General features: G+C 38.5%; 1 protein-coding gene across 6 annotated transcripts in view; it reads right to left on the bottom strand.

Annotated features, from left to right (window-relative positions):
• PRUNE2 (prune homolog 2 with BCH domain) overlaps positions 1-15306 on the bottom strand; it is a 160217-nt gene that overhangs the window by 32975 nt on the left and 111936 nt on the right. The window lies entirely within an intron of this gene.

The following is a 15306-nucleotide window of genomic DNA, read 5'->3' as shown; positions in this document are numbered from 1 at the left end:
TACATTTTCAGGATGCTTTTGACACCTTCCAAACCATTTGCAATGAAAATGTATGACTTCAAGAGAGCTTCATTCACTTTACCAAAATAACTGTATTATTGTATAAATTACATTACTATTCCAAAGTGTCTATTCCCCCCTCAGATCTGAAGAATAGACCATTTTTACACTTCGACTAACAGAACTGTGATGAGTTCAAAGAAGGTACTTTTCTCTGCCACAGCATCAGCTAGGTATGTTATGAATGATTCAGCTGAACGGACCTGAATAGGCTTGGCATGTTGCTTCTGCATTTTCTTCCTACCCTCATTTTCCCAATGAGAAGGACTATCCTTATTATCTTAATGTGTGCAGACAAGACTCTTCTGGTCAATCACTGTATCAGACTATGAGTACAGTTTCTGTGATTTCTTGTTAATTTCATACAAATTAAAAGTAAACGTGTATATGTAGGCCTGCCAAAGGCTTCACTGTGCTAAAAGTTGAAAAAGATCTTTACCTCAAGCCCCATGCCATCAAATTCCCAATACAGACAGGGAAACTAGTGAACTCCCGCATTTCCGTGAGGCCATAAAGAATACAGAAAATTTAATGCTATTGTTAAACACCGTTGCGCTGCTCAACTCATAACCAAACCTTCTCTCTCAATAAAAACTGGTTCTACTAATTTAGATTTTATCCCCACATTCTCTATACTATATCTTTCACAAGTACAGAGATGAACAGCTTAATAATTTTTACAAAACATGCCAATTCTGGAATATGTTTAATTACTGTCAAATGAGGCTTGAATAATCTTTCTCTTTGGATACACAAAATAATAGCGAAAAAACTTGATCAAAGTATCCTGCTCATGAATAAAATGAATGGCACAAACTGTCTGTAAAGTACCATTTCCTTTTTTTTTTTTCCTACTCTGTAGAAATATCTGTGTTCAGAAGCACTCAATACCATCAAAACTTACTTAGAAAACATAAATAAATCAGTAGAGCATTTGGCTTTTTTTTGTGTGTGTCTATTCAATTCATAGTAAAATACATGTAATGAAATATAATTCATTCATCCGAACTTACTATAGAAAAATCAGAATTCTGAAGAAGTTCTCTAAGTAACAGCCAGATAAAGTAAGAAACCATAGTAGTGGAAAGAGTGGGGGAGAGGATGAATACTTCTAACCCATTTTAAATTCAGAGTAAGATATTATTTGGTGTATTATTAACCTTTCTAAAAATAAAACTATGAAGAGTTCTTTGGTTAAAGCAGCTCAGGACTAGTCAGACGATGACTTACGGGTACTCAAGGGTTTATGTTTTGGTTGGACAGAACAGGGTTGTGATACAGTCACATAAACCGTTAATTTATAATATTTCTTACAGCCTTATCAGACCAAATGGCAATTCCTTACTGGACAAGCTTTGGAAATTACTGCAGGACATTATTTGAAAGGAAACACTCAAAGTTGTGTGAAGACTAAGATACAGGAGAATAGTGAATTTTCAGGGTTTCTATATTAAAAAGAGACACTATTCTCTGCATAAAACAAAAATGTTTGAGCAGAATAAAGATCGTCTCTGTATAAGATCATGACTAAATTTTATATACTCTATCCCTACAGAAACAGTGATAATCATAATATGAAAAAAGCAATTTCACACAGGTCATTAATTCACAAATTTAGAGTTGTCTAAAATTTTTGCAATGCCTGGGACAGAATTTTTCTAAGTCATGACATTTCTAGGAATGCATTAAGACTGCTTTTCTCCCTGTGGCATCTCTATTTGCTGCTTTCTGTAGAGTCTGTTACACTTTCACAACAAAAATTCAAAATGTTTTTCGGCTTTCACTGGGACCACTACAGCTGAGCTATACCAGAATTTTATATCATAGTTGTGTTTAGAAGAAGACTACATTTCTAGGGATTGAAAGATATTTGTGTTTCAATTTCTGCTACAGGCAGTATTCTAAAAAATACCCCTCACTTAGGGATTAGAGTTAAACAGCATCAGAATTTGTCTGTGAATCTCTAATTTTATTTTGTTGGCACAGTGTTATTAATGTCAATAATCCATATTGTTCATATTTGGATATTTAATTTGGTCTGTGGTCCTGAAAGCTCTGGGCCAAAGCAGGCATTTAAAAATCAGTTTAAGTCCAGTACCAAAAGCATTGTTGGTTGACGCAAGGTTCTCCATTGTATCTTCAATCACATAAAAGATGTTATCACCTTTCAAAAGATTTTTAGCAGCGATTAAATTCCTGTGGGTTTTTTCTCTGTTTGTTTGGGGATTTTTTGGTATGGTTTTTTTTTGTTTGGTTTTTTGGGGGGGGGCAGGGGTGTGGGTGGGTGACTTTTTTTGCTTCTTTTTGGTTTTGTTTTTTTTAAATTGTGTCAGGTTCTTACCTACTGTCAAATACAGTCAACAGACTTTCTGGAGAAGAGTATGACTCGGAAGCTAGTCCTATTTTTCCATATCCCCTGTGCTTCGCCCAAACAGATTAAATAGTCCTCGCCAGACATACATGCCTTATGTTCTGTGAAACTTCCTATTTTTTAAACGCCAAGTTAATATTTATTCAGTCACAAATTAATAGGCAATACAGGTACATTTCAAATCTCATGGGTTTAGAAAGCCAGTCGGTGAGTATGACTTCTGTGACACTGTGCCTTGACATATGGCTCCAGAATTGCCATCAGAATGAGCAGGATATGGATGAAGGTTGTTTTCTACAGATATAGCTCCTCATTTTCTCAGAAATTGGATTTTTCTCAAAATTGGCTTTCGAGAGCATTTTATGCTGAGCAGCTCAGCACCTTTCAGAGTAATTTCCGGCTGTGCAGAAGCTCTCAGCAGAGCTCAGCAAGAACTCTAGTAATGGAAGACAGACTCCAAAAACTTTAAAATAGGCAACTATTCCTCTTCCCTTCCCACAGACTACATCACATACTTCCAAAATCCTGGCTTATAAAATTCCTTGCCTTCCATACATTGCAACTGATGCCATGGATGATCCGGCCAACAACATTAGAGAAAGAAAAATATTTTTATTTTTAATCCCATTTTAATAAATGCTCCTTATTGAAGAAATAAATTATGTTACTTTAGAAAGGCCCATTCTTATCAGATATGATTTACTGGATTGATATAAAAAGGCTCTTTTACTTAGAACAGAGGTCAAAGTCAATTAAGGGGTTTTGTGTCATAAATGACTTCTTTTATGTTGTACACAGACAGGTCATTTAAGGATCAGCTACACTGGGAATCAAGTTACTGATTATTTGCTCTGACATTCAGGTCAACATACTTGTTCAGAAGCAGCTAAAGCACCCGTTTCTCAAAAGTGGAGACACTAAATTCATATGAAAGGAGGAGAGGCTGGAGGCTGAAATACTTTCCTTGCTGTTTTTGTAAGACATTCTTACAGCTCAATAAATTAATAAGCTTTAAATAATTCTGAGTGCCCTCTCAAATCAGTGTTTCTCAGAATAAAAGTCATCCTTCCTGACTTTTCTAGGTACAGTAGCATTCTGCTATTTTGGAAAGAGCAGCTCTGAATATTCACAGCAATATGTCATAATTCCTATGGGCTGTGCTGCCTCACCCTTGTGTCATCTGTGATATATATCACCAGTTTCCCAAGCTGGTCTACAGCAATTACATATCAAGAAGCTAATTTCTTTAGTCTAAAACAAGGAATGTCTACAATGCACTGCTCTGAATGAACATTTACAATCCGCAAAAGAGAACAACATTAATCCAGTGGTGACTGTCACTTCTATAAAGCAAATTCCTCCACTCCAACCTAGCATAATTTACCAGCCTGACTTTAAATTGTATACGTTTTCCCATGCTTCTGTACTCACCATTGCAGAAATTTAATCTGAAGTGAAGCCCACAGCTGCCAAACACTTTTCTTAGATAAGTAAATCACATTTCCTCCATGCTGTTCCTTCTATATACAGAAATACTTTTATACTTAAGTTTTTACAAGATGTCAAAGGTTTTTAAGAAGTTTCAAAGCACGATGAGTAAAAGGAATGACCTGGATGAAATCTCCTCCGCTCATATTAATACTTGCTTGGTTTGGATATTAAATGGGAGGAGGGGAGATGAAGTACAATGAAAAAGTTATTCAGAGACTAGACATATAGGCTTTTTTCATATTCTCAAATTCCACACATTATGCGGGTATACCCTGATTTTGGAGGGAAATAAAGTTCTGCTTATAGCCCACTTTCTCACTGGTTTGCAGTGAAAAATTGAGCTGTTTTGAGGAAGAATGCACTAATTATGAAATGTTTGGTATGAAAACAAGAAAGGGAACTTTAACTCCTCCTCCAATTACTTTTTTAGCACACAGGCAGCACAAAGTCCTTCTCCTTTGAACCCCTCCTGTCTCCACCCTGTGACACCACCCTTATGCAAGTCCAGAGCCCAGGAAAATAGAAATGAGAACTGGAGGAATTGAACATAGGAGTACAGTATTTTCCTTAGAAGGTATTAAAAAGCATTTATCCAGTAATGCCTGTCCAATGACTCTCAGCACAGCTACATCTGTAAGCACCCTTAGGATTAAGGAGTGTTAAGTGTGTTGCTAGGCCAAAGGCCAGTATCTTGTGCAAACCCACCTGTGACCTTTCTGCTGCCAGAAGCAACCTACTGATGGGTCTCATGGAATTTTGATTGCTCCACCTGGAAGATGTCTAACCTCTTTCAGACAAAATGAGAATTCTTTCCTACTAAGGAGCAATTAAAAACCTCAAAAGTGGAGCCTAATGCAAATGTTCAAGCACTCCACAAACTACAATTTACATCAAGAAAGAGTTCACACAGTGTTTCCTTAATTGCTATATTATTCTTTGTTTACAATTCTGTGCTACAGAAATTCATATTAATTTAAGGCCAAAATACCTCACCAGATATCTGACTTAGAAGTGGTGCTTCACTATCACCCATCTCTGTAGCTACTTGTCATGGTTTAAGCCGAGCTGGCAACTAAGCACCTCATAGCAACTCGCTTACTTCCCCTTACCCCAGTGGGATGGGGTAGAGAATCAATACTAAGACTTGGTTGAGATAAGAACAGTTTAATAATAATAATAGTAATTAATAACAACAACAGCTCTGTCCTCGAACCATGATTGGTCCCCTTTCTGGGTAAATCCCCAGTTAATATACTGGGCATGATGTTCTATGGTGTGAAATATCCCTTTGGCCAGCTTGAGTCACCTGTTCCAGCTCCTTCCATGCTCCTTCCTGACTTTCTGTGTACCTACTTGCTGATAGGTCATGAGACACTGAAAACATCTTTGACTTAGGGTAAGCACTACTCAGCCACAATTAAAATATCAGTGTGTTATCAACATTATTCTCATACTGAATCCAAAACACAGCATTGCACCAGCTACTGAGAAAAAATGAACTCTATCCCCACTGAAACCAGGACACTACTCCAACATTCACCTCATTCACCTCATCTCATATAAAAGGTATCAAAACCCACTTGGTTATCACAATTAAACATTTCACACTTTATTTCATTTTTAGAAACAAAACTGTTTTGCTGTTTTGCATTTCTATCCAAATAAAACATCTTTCCCTTTTTTTTGTACATTATGTATGTGTGCTCCAAGCTTGTGGCTTGTAATTGCTGTGCCACTTCTGCTCAGAAAAAGATATGAGAAGTTCACAGACCATCACTACAATAGTATGTTTTAAAATAACAGCAAACATCTACTTTCTACTTTCCCTACTTTTTCTTGGAGTGCTCAAAAAAGACAGAACATAGTCATTCTGTTCTTCGTTTTAAATAGAGGATGGTTCTTCCAATTATAGATGCACTGCATAAACTATGTTACGACTGAGATATGTTATTTCATAGACCTTTAATGCTAATGGACTCAAAACAAATCCTAATTCAATCTGCATGTGTTTGCATTTTGATACTTATCATCCATGTAAAATAGGAAGCAATGTTCTACAAACTCAGAGAACTGCTGGACATACTTCAATATCAACTGTGTCTACAGACAAAAACAGGTGCTCTAGGAAACAGGGTTACTACACAATGTTGAAAAATAACACCTGAAAAAATATGGGCTTTAGTGTAAAGAAAGTTTGATGAAAATACACAGAAAAAAAACAGAGAAAGAAGCCAGAAACATCAGTCGCCAAAAACCCAAATGGATTGTGCACTAAGAGATGAAGAAACCCATTTGCAATAAACCCCAATTTACTTCCTAGTCGTTTGCTACAAAACTTCTAGACAAAACCCAAAAATTTATACTGATGCCTACTCAGAGATAAGAGACTATGGTGTGAATTTTTTAGGTTCAGCAGAATTAATGATTCCTAAACTGTAGCAGAGTATGCAACAAATCAAAGTGTCATATACTGTGCAAGATTTAGTCAATATCAGTCAGAGACTATGCTTCAACTATATCTTCATATCAAGAAAATAAGTATATGGGAAGGAATCCACTCCAGGATATCTGAGACTATAAAAAAAGTAATTACTTTTACTCACAGTTGTGTAAAATAATTATACTGTATACAGGTGACTTGTAAAATGGATTAATTTTATAACCTCCCAAAACCTGCATTTAGCAACCATATGTTAGTATACTAAATTAACTGTGTTTCTATTGCTATTTATTTTTTAGCTTTTAATCATAAATTAGTTCAGGAAAAATCTATAGATTGAGCACTAGAATTTATGCAAACATGAGACTTTTATTCCTGCATCTAGATGCAAACCGAAAAAAAAAAAAAGCTGTGGTGATTTGTATGAGCCAAAAGGTTTACTAATCAAATGTCAACTAATCATTGTCATACTGCTTGATGCATAGTAGATAACATGCTCATAATCCCATTTTACAGAAAAGGATGTCACTTACGACAGGCACAGAACAAACCATTGCTAAAAATTAGTAAAAATCTAAGCTTGTTTTTCATGCTTCATTTTTCAGACTTAAGTCTTCTTTTATTGGTTATGCTGTTACTCCATGTTTTCCATGTACTGACATTTTACTTCATTTTCAGCATGACAGCTGGATGAAAAGGTTAGGTATGTCAGTAAGAGATAATATTCTCTCTGTAGAAAAATCCTGTATTCTAGCCACAAGATTTGAGAACATGTTAAAATTCTCACTTTGGGCCATTTTTAACCATTCTTTAAGAAAATGTTTCCTATTCTCCAACCAAATTTATTGTTTAGTATTTCTTTACCTACCTATCTTTTTCCTAGTTCCTCTTTTTTAATCAGTACTGGAAGCCTCCTTTTTCCCCAGGTAGCCAGTCATAGTAGTAGGCTCTCCTGGCTGCTTATATCACTTTAAGACTGTTGAAAAATAAAAAGCACATGCCTCTGCTTTCACTGCTGCTAGGCAGCCACACGCTGTCTGTCCTCGCTCCCTGCCAGCTTCCTCCCTGTGCCACAGCACAAGAGAAGCAGGCAAAGCCATGGAGGGACAAATCTAAGTAAACAGGCATAATGGAATTCACTAGGCTATGTCAGCAACCTTATGCATATGCCCATGGATAAGTCTGGCTTATGGAAGGAATCCAAGGCTCCAGGCTTCTTCAATTACCTGTGACTTCCAGCCATATGAAATAAAAACATATCTTAATACAGAATGAGGGAAATTTAAAGACCCAAACCTAGATGTCTTGCTGAAATTGGGTCTTAGAAATGCAAGCCAGGCTGACGTTGCCTGCAGGAGACCCCAGAGTCTCCAAAAGTCTCTTTCTAGAGGTTTGTCACCAGCAGGCCATAGGATGCTACAGCAAAGACAGTGCAACCCAATGCACAACTATTTCTTAACTTATCTTGTCCTTTCTGCATCTCCATGCATTATTAACCATGCAACATTCAAACACTGCTCTAGAGACAGGGCCATCAGCCCTTTCTGGTGCTTTTCAGAGCTACTAATCACCTAAATAATATTTCCAAAAAAAATTTACCATACTTCAGGCAACAGCTTTATGAGTTAAAGACAATAAATTATTCACTGTTACAGAAGAGAATCAGAGAAATTAACTTTGAGAGTGTCCATTAGTTGTGAGTTCCCGATACATGATGCCTAATAATCTTTGGCTTTTTTTCTGAATATGTAGCATTTTATAACATCTATATGGCATTACTGATCCTCATGACTACATCCCACCAAAAAAAAAAACGGTATCGTCAGATTCCAATGGCTTCAGTTTGGCATTCAAAAAAACCCAATTCAATTAACGGTCAGTGGAGAAGGACATAAGCAATTCAAGCAGCTTCTGACACCTGTGACCTGCCCCATACCTCATAATAACTTCATGGCATAAGCACAGACAGGAGCCAATTCTTTAGGGCAATATTTTTCAACTGTATCCATAAAATAGCACTGTCTCCAACTACATATTTTCCAGTGAAGTGCAGAACCTGCTGCTTCCTAATACTACCAATATTACCACTCCAATAATATTCCTTTAAGTCAATATTCTGTGTGCAAAAACAGGTAGAGAGTAACAAATGCTAAGACAGGAATAACAGGTCACTAAACATCTATTTCTTTGCTTTGGCATTGCATTCATATACCACCATTTAGTCTTGTCCTAAGAGCAGGGTTAGGTGCCTCTGTTAGGTGCCTACATCAATGCTCCTTAATCTTTACTGAGAGGGTGGAAAATTGCCAGGATTAACAACACAAAGTTGGTGAGCATGTGCGATGGGTGCTCCTCCATCAATACTGAAAGATCACAAGGTCTGGCAAAGTGCTGTGTAGGTTCAAAGCAGTATTAGCATTTAGAAGGCATGTTTCAACTCATCTGATCTCTCTGCTCTTAATAAATGTTGTTAGTATTCTACAAATAATATTCCACATATCTAAATGATCTGTTAAGCAATAACCACTGCTGAACAAACATTACAAATATACTGTAACATGGTAATGCCAGAAGGGAAAGTAGAAGTTAAATCAATCTGATTCAAAAGATTCTTAGGTGTAACCTGAAAATATATTTTCTTTGAAATTTGTATTTCTAAAATTTATTAAGATGCCAGGCATAATCATATATCTGGGACCTGATTCTGACCTTTTACTTTCACTGAGCAATTAATTATTCCTTTAGAAAACTCTGTTTTAGTTTTCCTCACTTTAAAACCAGTTTTCTTTCCAGAATGTGGAGTTCAAAGTGACCATTTTCCTGCCATACTGTGCTGTTCATCTGACCATTCATCAGAATACCTGCAGCTTGAAATGATGCAACTGGCACATTAACAGCACTTGAAAAAGCAGTGTGCACCTTCTACCCAGTGCAGCCACCTTTCAGGAAGTATGCTAACACTAAGAGTAGTTAATGGGGTACAGTTTGCAGGAACGGAAGCTGAAAAATCCCTAGGAAGTTTGAAAATTCTCACTGTACTTGTGTGGGGAACTCCCCTCCAACTATTATTACAATCTACACCTTATCAAACATATTTGTTTCCAAAGGAAGACATGCTCAAATAACACAGTCATAACCATTAGTTCTGAAACTGAGGAACATCTGAACTTCCATGACTATTTCCTCTTTACCACTGGGCTTTTCATAGAATCATAGAATCAACGGGGTTGGAAAAGACCTCCAAGATCATCAAGTCCAACCCTTGATCCACTGCCACCGTGGTTATGGACCATGGCACTAAGTGCCACATGCAGTCTCATCTTTAAAACCTCCAGGGACAGAGAATCCACCACCTCCCTGGGCAGCCCATTCCAATGTCTGATTACTCTCTCTGTAAGAAATGTCTTCCTAATATCCACAACAAACCTCCCCGGCACAGCTTAAGACCATGCCCTCTTGTCCTACTGCTGGTTGCCTGGAAAAAGAGACCAGCCCCCACCTGGCTACAACCTCCTTTCAGGGGATTGTACAGAGTGAGGAGGTCTCCCCCTGAGACTCCTCCAGACTAAACAACCCCAGCTCCCTCAGCCTCTCCTCACAGGACTTGTGCTCCAGTTCCTTCACCAGCCTTGTTGCTCTTCTCTGGACCTGTTCCAGCCCCTCAATATCCTTCCTGAACCGAGGGCCCAGAAGAGGACACAGTACTCCAGTGTGGCCTCACCAGCCCTGAGTACAGGGGAAGAATCACTTCCCTGGTCCTGCTGATCACACTGTTCCTGATCCAGGCCAGGATGCCATTGGCCTTCTTGGCCACCTGGGCACACTGGTGGCTCATGCTCAGCAATGTTTCTGTAATACTGTCAACTTCTTGCATTGCTTAATGCATGTGTTTCTCTTTGTGTATGAAAGATGACATGTATAATGATGATGACACTTATTACCATCCTATACTAGCTGGAATCAAATGTTTTAACAAATTATCTTACAATAGGTGACATCTGTCTTGATCATATGACAAAATGTGTAAGGGATGATGTTTAGAGCTGCTAATCATAAGAACTCAACATCAAGATGTACAGGTTTTTATTTATCTGTAGCAATGGATGCATGGAAAAAGTCCTGCCAAAGATGGACTGGTGAATCAGAAGTTTTTAATGTTGTTTAAACTCGTGTTAAGATGGCTCTTTGCAGAGTCACTGCTTTTCCCCGATACCTTCTCTGTAACCCCTTATCTCTCAGGCAGGAGTGTCCTGGGAAGATGTCCCAAGGTGCTCCCATTGGTCCTTTGTTAACCCATTCCTTATTGGCTGTAAACTCCCTACCTGATTGCAAGACCCCTCACCTGTGATTGGTCCCCTTTGACCCTCCCAAGGGCTATATAAGCCCCCATCCCACAATAAACTTCCTCTTTTGTCCATCTCTCCCCTGGTGGTCTGGTGAGTGCTCCATTGTGGGGTCTCAGGGCCACGTGGTGGGGGCAAGGGTGGAAGGGCATACACCTTCCAGGTATGGACTGAAGCCAAACCTGAAGGATCTCCCCCTCCAAACTCATCTACCATATTTATCTGTCCATTAAAGCATTAGTATTTTTCTATCACTCCTTCCATCCTTTGATTTCAAATTCAGCCTTTGCACAACATGCTGATAGACAGGGAAAGATACATGCCAACATTTTTTTTTATACTGTATGACTTCTATCTTTCCTCCCCTCATATTGCCTTTCTCTGGTCCTATGACCTTATTCTCTACTCTTCTCAAACAACTTTTATTCCTTCAATACCTTAAATATTGTGAATTTCTTTTCTGAATTCTGTGCTACTGTACTGTCAAAATTTCCACCCTTCCATTCTTTTCCATGGTAATGTAACTAGGATTTCACAACTTATAACGTTCAATGTTACTGTAATTTAGATTCATATCTTACCTACCATGGCAAACTTACAAAGAGTAACTAACAGCTACATTTTCCCTATCTTGGCTATGGCTGACCTAAAGAAAAGGCTCTAAAAAGGCTTTAATGTTAAACTCTGGTGTTTCTTAAAGCTGTGGTTGCCAGAGATGTAATAAAGAGTAGGGGAATTTAAGTGACAATGCAGAATGTGGAGCGGTAATTTTAAGCAGCAGATTAAAATGGAAATATCCTAACGGGTGTAAACTCATAACTGAGAAGTTCCATATTGGGTAACTTGCAGCTTGGGAAAAACACAGAAAAAGCCCCAGTCATGAGCCAGAGAAGGCTCCTAATCAGGGCACATAAGCTCTACTGAAGCAGTAAAACTGGCACCAAACATGCTATCCTGCAGCTCGCTTGCACTGTCTGGAGGTGTTCAAAGCAGGAAAGACTGTCAGACCCTGCATTTGGCAGGTCTAAAAGACATATGCAATGGGAGATGGGAGATGCAGAAAGCCAGAAGCATTTTCAGAAGCAGAACTTCGTCACTGAGTTGGAAGGACCACAGAAGCAGTAGGAAGATAAAAACCAACTTAAGTGTGAGAAAGAGGATAATGTCAGACATAGCAAAAATGCTGTGAAAGACTCAGAGTGACAGGAAATGCCAGACTGAAGAAGTAATATTCAGGAAGAAGGTGAGAAAATGGGGCTCCTTCCTCCACATGGCACTCCTCACATTATAGCTTGGGAAATACAAGGGCAAGCTTAATTATATGCCCTACTGCTTTAGAAATGCAAGCAAAGTGTGTCCTGCTGGGCTGCTGCCGATCAGGCAGCTCTTTTAGAATTTGCTGTAAGCGTTTTCTGCTGAGGAGATTGATCTTATTCTTGTAGGACACAGTCAGCTTTCATCTGTGAGAAATGAGGAAGTCTGATCTGCTGCTATTTTTCATAGGTGCAACGGCTGTAGACACCACAAATTACAGGATTTACTAAGAACTAATAAGTAATATCTGAATGAGTTAATTCATAAAATCCCATAACAGCTAAACGATTTCCTTCAATGTCCAAAGGAAAACCAAGTAGATAAACTATGAAATCTGTCAAGTAACTGGAATGCCACTGCCATCCTCCCCTCTGCCTCAGTATCATTCGTTGCTGTAATAGCACTGTTATTTTCTGGATATTTGATCTGACAGGAAGTGTCTCCTGCCTTGAGGACACTACAGTGATAATAAAACCTTAATCAATATTCACAGGTGCTATCAAAATCATATTCTCACCTATTCATTATTTCTAAGTTTGAGAGATGCATCCTTTGCTGGAACAAAGATTGCGGCTTAAAGATGACTTCTTTTTTTCCTACTCTTTTCCTACAGACATACTACAAGCTGTTAAATAACACTGCTCTGCTCTCCCGTTACTGCTGAATACTATAAGGAGGCGCCACAAAAACACAACAGACTGCTTGTTTTTAAAGTAGTGAATTTATGCAAAAACTAAGCTTGTTGCTAACTACATGGATTTTCTGTAATATTGTCAAGATTTATGTAATGCCAAATAAAAAACCAGACTCATCAAAGATAGGAAAAAAGAGGGTTATTTTAGTTTTTTGTGCACTCCTGCCCCACATGAGATACCAGTGGAAAGCATGGCTGAGAATAGTGGAATGAACACGGCAGCCCTAGAAAAAAGAAATGTTTGGCACGGTAAGGATTAGTGTGTATTGTTCCCCCGGTCTGAGCCTCACAGTTGCTTTAATGCCTCCTTACAGTGCTGCTAGAGCTGTGTGCATCCTCCCTTTCCGAAAACGGCTCTGCTTCTCAGTTGTATTAATTAGGGTAAGTCCAGAAATGACATCTCTGCCTGCCTGTTCCACTCGCCCCCAACGTAGAACAATTCTGGCTAAATGTACCTGCCTAAATAACCCTGCATACATTTCCTTTCAGTGTTACTCTAAGTAGCCTATATTTAGACACTTTATACATTTCAATGCATCCTGAAAATCACTATCATTTGTTTGCTAATCATACTTAAAACTGAAGAATATTTTAATTCCTTCATCACAGACTGAAAAGCAAGCAAGCAACTGAATGGAGCTGAATCATGCTCCTCTAATTAAATTTAAAGAAAAACACTGCCTGTAAAAAAACAACTTTTGCAGTAATTTTTCAGTCATCTTACCACTGAGATTATTGCTGCATCCTTGATCAGTTAACCTTCAAAGATTACATATACTGTTCACTGCAACATTTTAAGAGGACATTGCAAAAAACCACAAAAATCATATGCTTCAATTTATAGGGAAAAAAAGAAAGCTATATTGTCAAGTAGTCTACAATGAGAGCCAGGCGAGATACCAGGAATTAAGCAGTCTTAAAAGCAAGCTATCTGCTGACAATGCCCTTTCATTCCTTTTTTGTCCACCTTTTTTATCCTTAGAGCTAGGCAAATAAACTGAAAATAACCCAACACATTAGGTGACTGTGTAGGGAAGTTTTGTTTCCTAATTATAAATACCATGCCTGTGCTCAGACAAAAGAAATCCCATTGAATGGATGTAAGCTTCTCTCATAAAGAGCTCCAGAATTAAAATACAGCTGCCCTGTTTTCAGTAATGAGGTCCTGGGTGCTTTGCATCCTGCTGACTAACATTTACCCTTTTTCTGTCTAAGGTAACTGCAACAATAGAGCCGTTAATCAGAAAACCTTCTGCATATCTGTCTCTCCGAGTAAAGCAATGCTTACCTTCTAAAGACTTGAAAAGGTCTTTCTACTGCAAAAATAGTAAAGATGCGTTACTGCTGCACTTCAACATCCCTTGTACTGTAGCAGTTTACTAGGAATACAGATCCTCCACCATTTTCTTGTCACGTGGCCAGTGGTACTGCTAAATAAGGGTGATCACCTGCCTTCACACAGCCGGCTGCGTGAACCAGCAGCTACTAGGCTTTGGTTAAAGGCGCGCCTAAATAAACGCAGAGTTGTGCTTCAGCCGTGAAAATTATTTTTTTTCACATTCCCTGTGGACCTTAGTCAGAGCATCACCGAACTTTGGTACAGCAAGTCAGCTGCTGGTACTGAAAGGCTCCCTGTTGTTTAATTTCAGTGCCTGAGGAAAGCTTATGATGAGACCGCATGACAGACGATCCTATGGATTCAACTCATCTCAACCCTCATTTGTTTGCATCGATGGTTATAGAGCACATGCATATTCAGATGTGGTTTACATAATTTTTTTGGTTTGCAATTCAGCAATGGGAATGTAGGTGTAAACTTAAAAAAAAAACAAACACCAATAACCACCAGTTCAGAAGGCAGGGTGGATTCTGGAAGCATAAACTGTATGTGCAGCAGGAAGCGATGTTCACAGCCTGTGCTTCTGACTGTTTTTCTTAGGGGTGTGCTTGAAGGAAGGACATTTCTTCCCGGGCAGTGCAGTGCCATAGTCTCTTTTTTAAAAAGCCTGTTGGGGGTAGGGTCACTAGAAACTCCAGATTTCTTTCCAAATGCAAAACAGCTTCTAATCCTAATCCCTACAGCAAGAAAATAGACCCTAGGCTGGCCTAACTTTCAGCTAGTTTCTCCCTTCACACTGCGCAGATTCTCCTGGAAGATGAGTTACCTGAGAACTGGAGATGCTTTCACATCAGACTGCTTGACCATAAACTGTCAAAACCAAACAAAAGCCTAATCCCATTTTCATTTGTCAGTACAGCTCCATGTACACCTACAGCACAGTGTAAATAACAATTCAGTAGCTCCCATCTAATTCTTCATGGTATTAGTAATCCTACAGGGAAAATGCCCATCATCTGCATGTCCTGAGAAGTCAGTCTTGAGATGCTATTTTAAAGGACAAGAAATACCAAGCATTTCAAGAAATTAAAAAGTGATTGTCAATATGTAAATACATTTCTAAAGAGGACACTGCTGCAGACACGTCATCTTTGATGTTTCTGTCACTTAGGTGTACATAAAATTTCCACTGGTGGGGGTATTTTTAGCACTTTTTCAGCTGGCCAATATTTAATTAATTTAAAAGTCCATACA

Source organism: Neopelma chrysocephalum, unplaced genomic scaffold (assembly GCF_003984885.1).
Source record: "Neopelma chrysocephalum unplaced genomic scaffold, ASM398488v2 Primary Assembly neopelma1_96926, whole genome shotgun sequence".
Classification (NCBI taxonomy): domain Eukaryota; kingdom Metazoa; phylum Chordata; class Aves; order Passeriformes; family Pipridae; genus Neopelma; species Neopelma chrysocephalum.
The sequence above is the reverse complement of the archived record's forward strand: the minus strand, read 5'-3'. Positions and strand labels throughout refer to the sequence as shown.